The sequence below is a fragment of the Pavona decussata genome, unplaced genomic scaffold (assembly GCF_977016875.1).
Source record: "Pavona decussata unplaced genomic scaffold, jaPavDecu1.1 SCAFFOLD_53, whole genome shotgun sequence".
NCBI classification, from domain to species: Eukaryota; Metazoa; Cnidaria; class Anthozoa; order Scleractinia; family Agariciidae; genus Pavona; species Pavona decussata.
Window position 1 is genome coordinate 130,001 of NW_028145475.1, and position 8,998 is coordinate 138,998.

Here is an 8,998-nt window from a genome sequence, read left to right on the forward strand (position 1 = left end):
AATTCCCGATTTGCAGGGAAAATATCAGTTTATTTCACGTGTACTTTTTTTAGTATAATTCTAAAGAATTTCGATTGGAAACAGAACTTTCTGCATCTAAGTCTATTTTCCTTTCGGTATACGGCAATGGTTAACTTCGCGATGGCGTAAATTAATTCGACACGTCGACAGCAGAATTTATTTCATCCTGCAGTGTTCTCTTACTAAATTTCGGGGAATTAATCGCAAATAAAAGAGCGGATTTCGTTTGAAGCCTGTCCAGCTTTTGTACTGTAAAATCGCTATTCATCAGGCCATTTCATTCGTTTGTTCTTATTTGTTGCATCACCTTGAAACTTTGTCATCTTAACCACTTACTTTCAAGCAACCAAAGGGCTCTTTTTTTTCTGTTTTTTTTTTTTTTAGATTAGAAACTTACCTGGCCGCGACTTCAGTTTAAGTTTAACAAGCACCTCTTGATGCTCTCTGTGAAGGCGTGGTATCGCTTTAGAATCCTCGCTTTCAGACTTATTCCTTCCTTTGCTAGCGTTTGTTACAAGCCAAAAAATATGATTAGAGCGATGTCAGTTTGTGCTATGAAAACAGAAAAGTGATTGACACTTGTCTGTACCAGCCAAGTGTTTTTTTCTGCTCAGTATATTTACTGCAAGCAAAGCACAAGAAATTTCTATTTTAAATTATTTTGCTTTCACCTCGCCAGGGATGTGTAAAACTGCTCTTTATTGAAGTATTAACACGTTGGCTAATAACTTATTTATAACTTCAATTAATGCGTATTATTGCACACGTTTAACGTGAAAATAGGAACTTGTTTCGCGTTGTAGTGCTTGTTGTAGTGGTACCAGACTTTTCACGTTTCGGTCGACCGAAATCTGGCTACTGTTCATAGAATGGTGGATTTGAACCTAAAAAAAGCTCAGAAGTAAAAGCCATCTTATGACGAAAGGACATTTGGTCGGCATGATCTGTCTGCTGTCATTCAAAGCTCAGTGCTTTTTCTTTTGCCATCCAATTAAATTAAAGCCGCAGAAGAAAGGCCAAACTAGCACTGCACTAATATAACCTCAAAATTGGTTTTGGGTATTAAAACTCAGAAAACGCTTCTCTGTGAAAAATACAACGGCTAAAGCGGAGTTTTCGTTAATTTTTCTTCAGTCCCTGTTTAAATTAGAGTATTCAGTTAAGAAAAAAAAAACTCTTCGGTTAGGCTTTGGTCAAATGGGTTGACACATGCCAGGTCTTTACAGATGTAATTAAATTTTCCATTAGGCAAAACACACTTGCGCTTGAAGTTTTAATTTTTGTTGGTTCATGTTTTCGTTTAGCGACTTAGATCTCTATGGAAATAAAAGAGATTTAGGAATATATAGAGTACTCTACGGCAAATTAATTAAAATAGCAAATGTCAACTTGCTGTTTGCTCTCTGTCGCTTTACACAAAAAAACATTTTTCCTAAACTTAGAGTAAGCCACTAAAAACACCATTGGTTCCCAAAAGAAGATGAAATCAGTCCTTGTGAGTTGCCTATCCGTTAAAACAGCAAACAACTGTTTACCGGTAAACACGTTGCTTTTACAATCTTTCTCAATCGCTGATGGGCAATCACGCTGCGAAGTTCAACTTCGAAATTCTCCTTAATATACTTTTTCATCAGTGTTATATTATGACAACGAGATCTCTGCGTCTTTCCGACTCAGTATCAGTTGAAATCTCATTTGTTGTTGTTGTTTCTCTCCAACTTGTATTTAACAACACTAGCTCGCACACTTAGTAACAGAATAGAATACGTTCTTGATTAATGGAAGACGATTCCAAGATTGAACTCCTTCTCCTTTCACGTACCCGCGATTTTTACCGAAATGGTAGCATAGTAGTTCTTTCAGATACACTGAAAAAGTAAAACATTGTACCCCTTGCCCCTTACATTATGATTTCTGCCAGGAATTTTTGTTCATCGTTTGCTGCCCTTTATTAGACGGATCTAGACGTGGTTTAATTGATACCCTTTCGTTTCACAAACTATATTTCGACCCCTTTACTCGTAAAATACTAACAACCCTTTCGCATACTCAGAGTTCAGGGTAAAAATTTCGGGCTGAGCCTCCCCTTTGAAACATGTCTAAAAACTTCAAGAATGGAAAACGTTTAGCTGTGGTAACAGATGAGCATATCAACATAAACAGCAACCTGAAAAATGAGCATGCGCCGCTTTCAGCTATTTCAGCGACAAGAAACTGATAAGAACCCATATTTCGTTTTTCCAAGGCATTGGGCACAGTCTGTTCTTCCCATCTCAAAGTTTACTTCGAGCCTCGCTCTCGCTAAATGGTTTGCTTCTTGGAAAAAATAATCAGATCCGCCGAAAAATATCCTTGCATAGTTTAACCCGGCATCAAACTACATATTCTCCTCACCTTTGTCCCCACATTTTTTATGGTGCTTGTTGGGAGTTTGCTTGAATATCTAAAACTTATATTTTGGGGGGAAAATGACGATTTTTTTCTAAGTTTGAATTATTGCGATCGATTATGACAAGTTTTGTCAAAGAACATGTCATAATCACAATAAAACTCTATTTGGGTGCCTGGAAGAATTGAACATTTTTCCGAACTGCTCCTGGTTCAATTCGTGATGATCAAATCAGTAGCTAAGTTATTTGATGACGGTGCCTACTAATGCAGAGGCATTTTTGCGCAATTTAGGACTATTCGAGAAAAGCAGATCTTAGCAAGGGCTACTGAAATCCAAAAAGAAAATTGGGGGTAACCACGCATTTTTTTAGAGATAATCAAGCAACAATAGTTTTAAAAAGAGCTAAAATACAAAGCAATGTATGACATTTTTTCCCAAATTGAAACTTTATTATCTCTGAAAAATGCATGGTTACCCCCAATTTTCTTTTTGAATACCAACTACACTTGCTAAGTTCTGCTTTCTCCGCATAGTTTTTATAGTGTACAAAAATATCCCTGTATTAGTAGACGCTACCTACAGGAAACCCGAGTGTCTTGAGATGCGCAGAATGTATGCGTAGTACCAAAAGAAGGCACCGTCCTCAGTGCGCAAACTGGCCGAATTCTAGGACCGTCGCGAAAAGAATCCTATTCGGCAATTTAACTAATCGCATTTTACCATAAGCCTAGCTGTAAACGAAAGAATCGTATTCACGCGCCTCTCCGGATCGAAAAAGTTGCTTGTATACCATGCCGTACAGCCTTGACCAACCTTAATTTGTTTATGATGAGTTTCAAAGCAACAGCTTGGTGGGTCGTGGTACGGCTTAAAAAAAATACGATTTTAATGCTAAAATAGTACATACAAATGCTATATACTAACAAAACTAATACTAATAATAGTTACACAGTCAAGTAGACTATAAAAATACTATCCCTGTCTCGAAATTTTCGAGGTGTTTCAACGGTAGAGTCAAGGTTTTTCGGTGTGTGCGTTCTTCGAACTTTTCTTACCTACTCTCCTGTGCTGTCAACATTTTGATAACATGGCGTTAAGGTTCCAAATAATGGATCCTCTGTGTGCAACTGAAATTTTTATGTACTGGGTGTTGAAGCGTGGTACAGTAATGCCAATGTCATATGCCTGACTCACAAATCTGGAGTAATTAAAATTCCTTAACCGAACAGCATGGACATATTGCAAGTCTTGTGAACAGTAGTTAACGTTTTCTTCACACACTCTTGGGCTATCTTTTGCAATCGTCTGAAATCTTTGACCTTCTACAGCAACTTCGGAAAGTATTTGTCAGAACATCGACGGATAGCTTTGGGAACGTTTGGAAATCGTCGGGAATCCGGGTAATATGACAACGAAAATCCCGCGCAATTTGTCTCGGGTAAATTTGGCAGATATAAAACCGGCTTTACTGTTGCATGAAAATTAATGCAAAAAATGTTAATGTACTGTAAAGTGGATAGGTGAACAAACGAGAAACCGACAGAGCCGTGACAACAAGCCAACACCGCAACATAGTAATTTCACTCACTTGTCTGTGTGTCTTCCGTTTAGATTGTCGAAACGTTTATCTTTTAAAATACACCATCACCTGCCAGCTAACAAAAAAGCAATCATACGGTACCAGATATTGACTTGAAGTGCCATGTATAAAAAAAATGTATAAAAAGAACAGTATGATTAATTTTTTCCGTCGAGCAAAAGATGTGTTACAGAGCGCAGTAGAGGAATCATATTTGACCTTCCTCCGGAGCCTGTCCAAGAGATTTCTTTTCTTCCCAATCTCCTCAAACAAAACTTCGCCGTGAAACGGCGACGATGAGCTTTCAGACTGGCTAGTTGTTCAAAGACAATAGAACTTGTTTATTGTTCGACGTGTTTCGCGCAGCTACGTCGGCGTGCACTTTTTCAGTGGCGTTTTGAAAATTAATGTAACCTTTCATAAAAAGTTGCGTTGATTGTTTTAATTAGATAATGACACCGTCTAGGCGCGATTACTAGCCGCTGTTCGGGAAAATGAGCCCGCACTCACCCCCCCCCCCCCCCCCCTGAAAAGACTCTCTTCTCGGGGGAGGAAAGCCGGACCCGAGGGAGCGGCGGAAATCGAACCTAGACTTATATAATGAAGAAATACTTTCTTGTGGTGCTGTTTGTTTTCATTTTAGATACAAGTTTGAGACTGTGCCTGCGTTTCTTAAAAGGTTACGTTTTCACTTCCCCATGCATATAAAGTTATCTTACCTTATGAACTATTCGGACTGAGTGATCCTTCAAATGTAACAAGTGAAATGAAAAACTCTAAGTTAACCATATTTATGGAGTCTGTGCTTTTTTTTTGGACATTTTTGAAACGTGAACATGAATACATGAATTCAACTGCTGGTGAAAGATTACGTAGGCTGAGAAAGACCCTCGCAGTCATTTACGCAACTTAAGCAGTTGCCAAAAGAAAGCCTGAAAAAAAATTAAGGCTTGAACTGGATTCTAACCCACTGATGACCTCAGTGCGATGCTGATGCTCTACCAACTGCAGCTGTCAAGCAACTAGAAGCTGGTCATATTGTGAGTTCACAATATGACACCTTTGTAAAGCCTAACAACAGCTCATGTAAATTTTTCGTGTAATTTCGGTTCTGTTCAATTGTAAAAAATATGACAATTATAAGAAGAAAGAAAAACAATAATCAGTTGGAAAAGATTTTGCAATCCTAAAATTCCTGTAAGCTTTAGAAATACATAACAAGAAATACCCGTTTATCTTATTACTAGTTCATTGTTAGTTTAAAAAAGGTTCGTTCTGAAGAAAAACTAAAATGAGAAGAAAGCAGAATAAAACTGATTTAGAATGTGCTAAATTAATTTTTCTTTTCCGATAGATATGCAGCACGGCGACAGTCACTAATTTTGCGATGGACAAACTCTTACAAACCGAAAGAGAAATGGATTCACATTACAGTACTTTTAACGTTTCACCTAAACTTCTGATCAATAAACCTATCGAAAAGAAAGTGCCAGCAAACCTAGACGGTCCACTGAACTATTTTATAAATGTGTTATTCAGTCATGCAGGCCATTTTATTTGCTTAAAGCAAGATAAATGTAGTTTCAATTTCTCGCATTTAATCTATTTTAAGCTGTTTATACCATCAAGTATGCAATTGTGCTGGTTTTTCAAGTTATGCACTTACCTCGTCAAAACTCCAATTTAAGCCGGTTTAGAAAAATCTCCAGCGCCCTTCTTAAATGAGTGCTATCACTCGAATCCCAATGACAGATTAATTCATCCTTTTCTAGCTTTGCTTCATGCAGCTAAAAAGAAAAAAAAATACATAAAGAAAGACCGACGTCAGTTTGTGCCTTGAAAACGGAAACGCAATTGACGTTTGTTTGCTTTTGCTAAGTGTATCAGCTGTTGTATTGCAAGAAAAAAATATAGAAATTTTGTATTCCTCCACCGCATAAGCGTCTGTGTAAAACTACTCTTTATGAAACTATAAAAATTTTATTTCGGTTAATAACTTCGTTTGGAATTACAAATTAGTAGTTATTAAAAATGTTAAACGGAAAGGTAAGACGTTTACCGCTTCTGCGAGGTCAGTCCTTGCAAAATGTTATAGTAAAAAAACTTTTTACTTTTTAGTTTGTCCTTTCCTTGCATACGACAACCAAGGTTTCTCTACCTGATTTGTTTAAACATGAGTTTCCTTGGTGAATTTTTTCACAATAAAAACCGTTTTCTGATTAATGACGTTTGCTCGACAGCTTCTCTTTGCGAACGGTACCGATTGAGTCTGCCAAACAATTTAAGTCACCGGACACAAAAGCCAAACTGGCGCCATTGCAAAATGCAGTTGTCAGGATTCAGTAGCATTTAATACAACGTAAAACTCAAAACTGGTTTGGGGGAATAAAAACAAACACAGTGGATTTACCAGAACCGTTATTCATTTTTTTGCAAGCCTTTAATAGTAATTTTTTGTAAAAGATCTTGACAAGCCTTTTCTGATTGTGTTGACACCACTGTAATTAAATTTGCCATTAGCCAAAAACTTGCACCTGCGTTTGCAGATCATTTGGGTTGATTCGTGTTTGCAGTTTGTGAAAAAATACATTAAAATTTTCTTCGGTGCAAGCTTCAACGTTAGCCACCAATAAAAGCCCTATTTTTTCGTAAAAGCTGAAGGCACTAGCCTTGAATTAAAACTTGCCTAGTTCCTAGGCTTATTTCTGTCTTCCATCTCGGTCAATGCGTTTCGGGTCACGTGAGCTCAACGAAAAAGTGAGTTCGTCTAGGACAAGAGACTATGAGGCAAGAGAGCGAATCCCCCAAACAAGCCCCTCTTCCTATGAAACTTTTTTTCAATCTGTTTTTGTTTGCGTTGCTATTTTAATGTCGACATCTTATTGGTCGGTTAGAGTGACGTCATTTAATTTTAAACTCAATGGCGGATTATAATTTCCCAAAATAGCATGGCGCGAACTAAAAAAAGATTGAAAATAACTATCATGGGGCACAGGGATTCGCTCTCTTACCTGATAGTCTCTTGTCTAGGATACGTCACCGGAACGTCATCGAAACGAATTGACCGTGAGGGCCTGGGAGAAAGCCGTACAGGAATAAGGCAAAATACCGTCCTTTTAAAAGGACCCTTAAGATCCGAAGACGGCGGGCCGGAAGTAAAACAAAAACGTCAAAGCACTTCGGACAGCCGTCGTGAAAAGTTTCTCGCGGTAGTGGGTTTGTCTACGACGTCAAAAGGTGGAGTTTGCCGTCGAGTTTAAAATGTGAGTAAAATAATCTCATTTTAGGTCTTATTCGACGAAATTCTTTGATACATTCGATACTTTACGATTTTTCAATCTTAGTGGATCGTTTTATTTGAGTTTTTCAAGAAAGGAAAACGATTTTAAAGGAATAATCTCCGTTTCATTGGCAGGCTGTCGACGACTACATCGGAAAGTCGTTGTGGCTTGCCCGTCTCGTGCCAGTTCACACGCAATTTTTCTTATGCCTGCCCTTGTGTAAACCTGTGCCTATCTCACAAGTGTGAACCAGACCAGTTAACGCTCGAAAGGTCAGCTCTTGTATCTTTTTAAGTTGACCAATTTACGTTATCAACTTAGTGAATAACTCGAACACAATACTGTACAACTGCAAAAAAAGAAAATTACGAAAGACTGGGGTACAATAAGTTTATTAGTATAAATGTCGTCTCGTAAAACAATATACAAGTGACTGTCCAATATTTGGCAGTAGTATTGCTGTAAGTGCCGCTGAACATTTTACCACACTACCTTGGAAACCCAACACAACCAATGTGCACACAGAAAGCCACATTTGTTAGCGATTTTTTTCCGTACGGTGTACTCTGTTCCTCAGTTCTACTGAGAGAAATTATTCTTTTATAGATTTTCTCAATCCAAATTTGTTGTTGAGCATAAAGACTGCTACGCATGAAGTGAAAAAAGATTTTGCATAACCTTGATATTACCAAGGCAACTGGGTGCAGATAATTTTCCTGTTTGCATTCTTAAGGCTTCTTGTGAAGAGCTATCTACTCCTTTAACCCTCCTGTTTAACGGATCATTTAGTCTCTGGAGGGTTCCTTTGCAATGGAAGTTTGCTATCATCTAACCTGTCTACAAAGCAAATAAAAGAGATCTCGTGGAAAACTACGTACAGATCTATTTCGCTCTTGTCCATTCCAGGAAAGTGTCAGGAACGTATAGTCCACACAGCAATTTACTCTCATGTCTCTGCATACCTGTCTGATTGACAGCATGGTTTCGTCAAACTGGCCGGGAGATCCCAGCTACTCAACTTATTTTGACCCGCCACAAGCGGGCAAAAGCTCTTGATGAAGGACGCCAAGTTGATGTTCTATTTCTTGACTTCAAGTTTCAAAGGCCTCTGACCGTGTTCCTCCTTGGGGTTTTGTTGGACAAGCTCTCTAATTTGGAATTTCTGGATGTTTGTTGAATTGGTGCGGAGACTATGTTAGCAACAAAGAGTAGTTATTGAGGGTGATATGATTCTTGAAAGTGCTTTGAATATTAGAAGTTCTAATATTGGCTTCAAAACATTTACAAGACAGTTGTGGGTCCTTTTGGGTAGTTCCGCCTTTTTATGCATGACTACGCCGCGCTTGTAAACTTTTATTTATTTATTTATTTATTTGTTTATTTATTTATTTTTACTGATCAGTTACCTTCACCAAAAAAAATATATTAGTCGATACATAACTTCTAATTACAAAAAAAGTTAACGGATTCACCACAACAGCGTGGAGCCAATTTCTGTGGGCTCTGTGTATCCTGGCTTGGTATCCATTAACTGTTGCTTTTTTCAATTGATTAGTTATCTTGTTTAAATGAAATTCACAAAAATTAAAATTTCCTCTGTTTTTGTTTGTATCCACTAATCATTGGCTGGTGAATATCCTGTCCTTATATCAGAGATGTTTCTTCGTAAAAGCGTGCAAATTGCAATTGAGACAAAACAGATGACAAATAATAAATAGTCAAGCT

General features: G+C 37.8%; 1 protein-coding gene across 3 annotated transcripts in view; it reads right to left on the bottom strand.

The window, feature by feature from the left end:
• Positions 1-5,740, bottom strand: part of LOC146480253 (adhesion G-protein coupled receptor D1-like) — a 34,050-nt gene extending 28,310 nt beyond the window's left edge. Inside the window, exon 1 of one of the 3 annotated variants that reach the window (XM_085109429.1) lies at positions 5,659-5,740. The gene's annotated coding sequence lies outside the window, so the exon portion shown is untranslated. Of the gene's footprint in view, positions 1-414; positions 527-5,658 lie in introns of those variants that run through there. The other 2 variants (XM_085109428.1, XM_085109426.1) reach the window with 2 other exon arrangements.
• Positions 5,741-8,998: the final 3,258 nt, after the last annotated feature.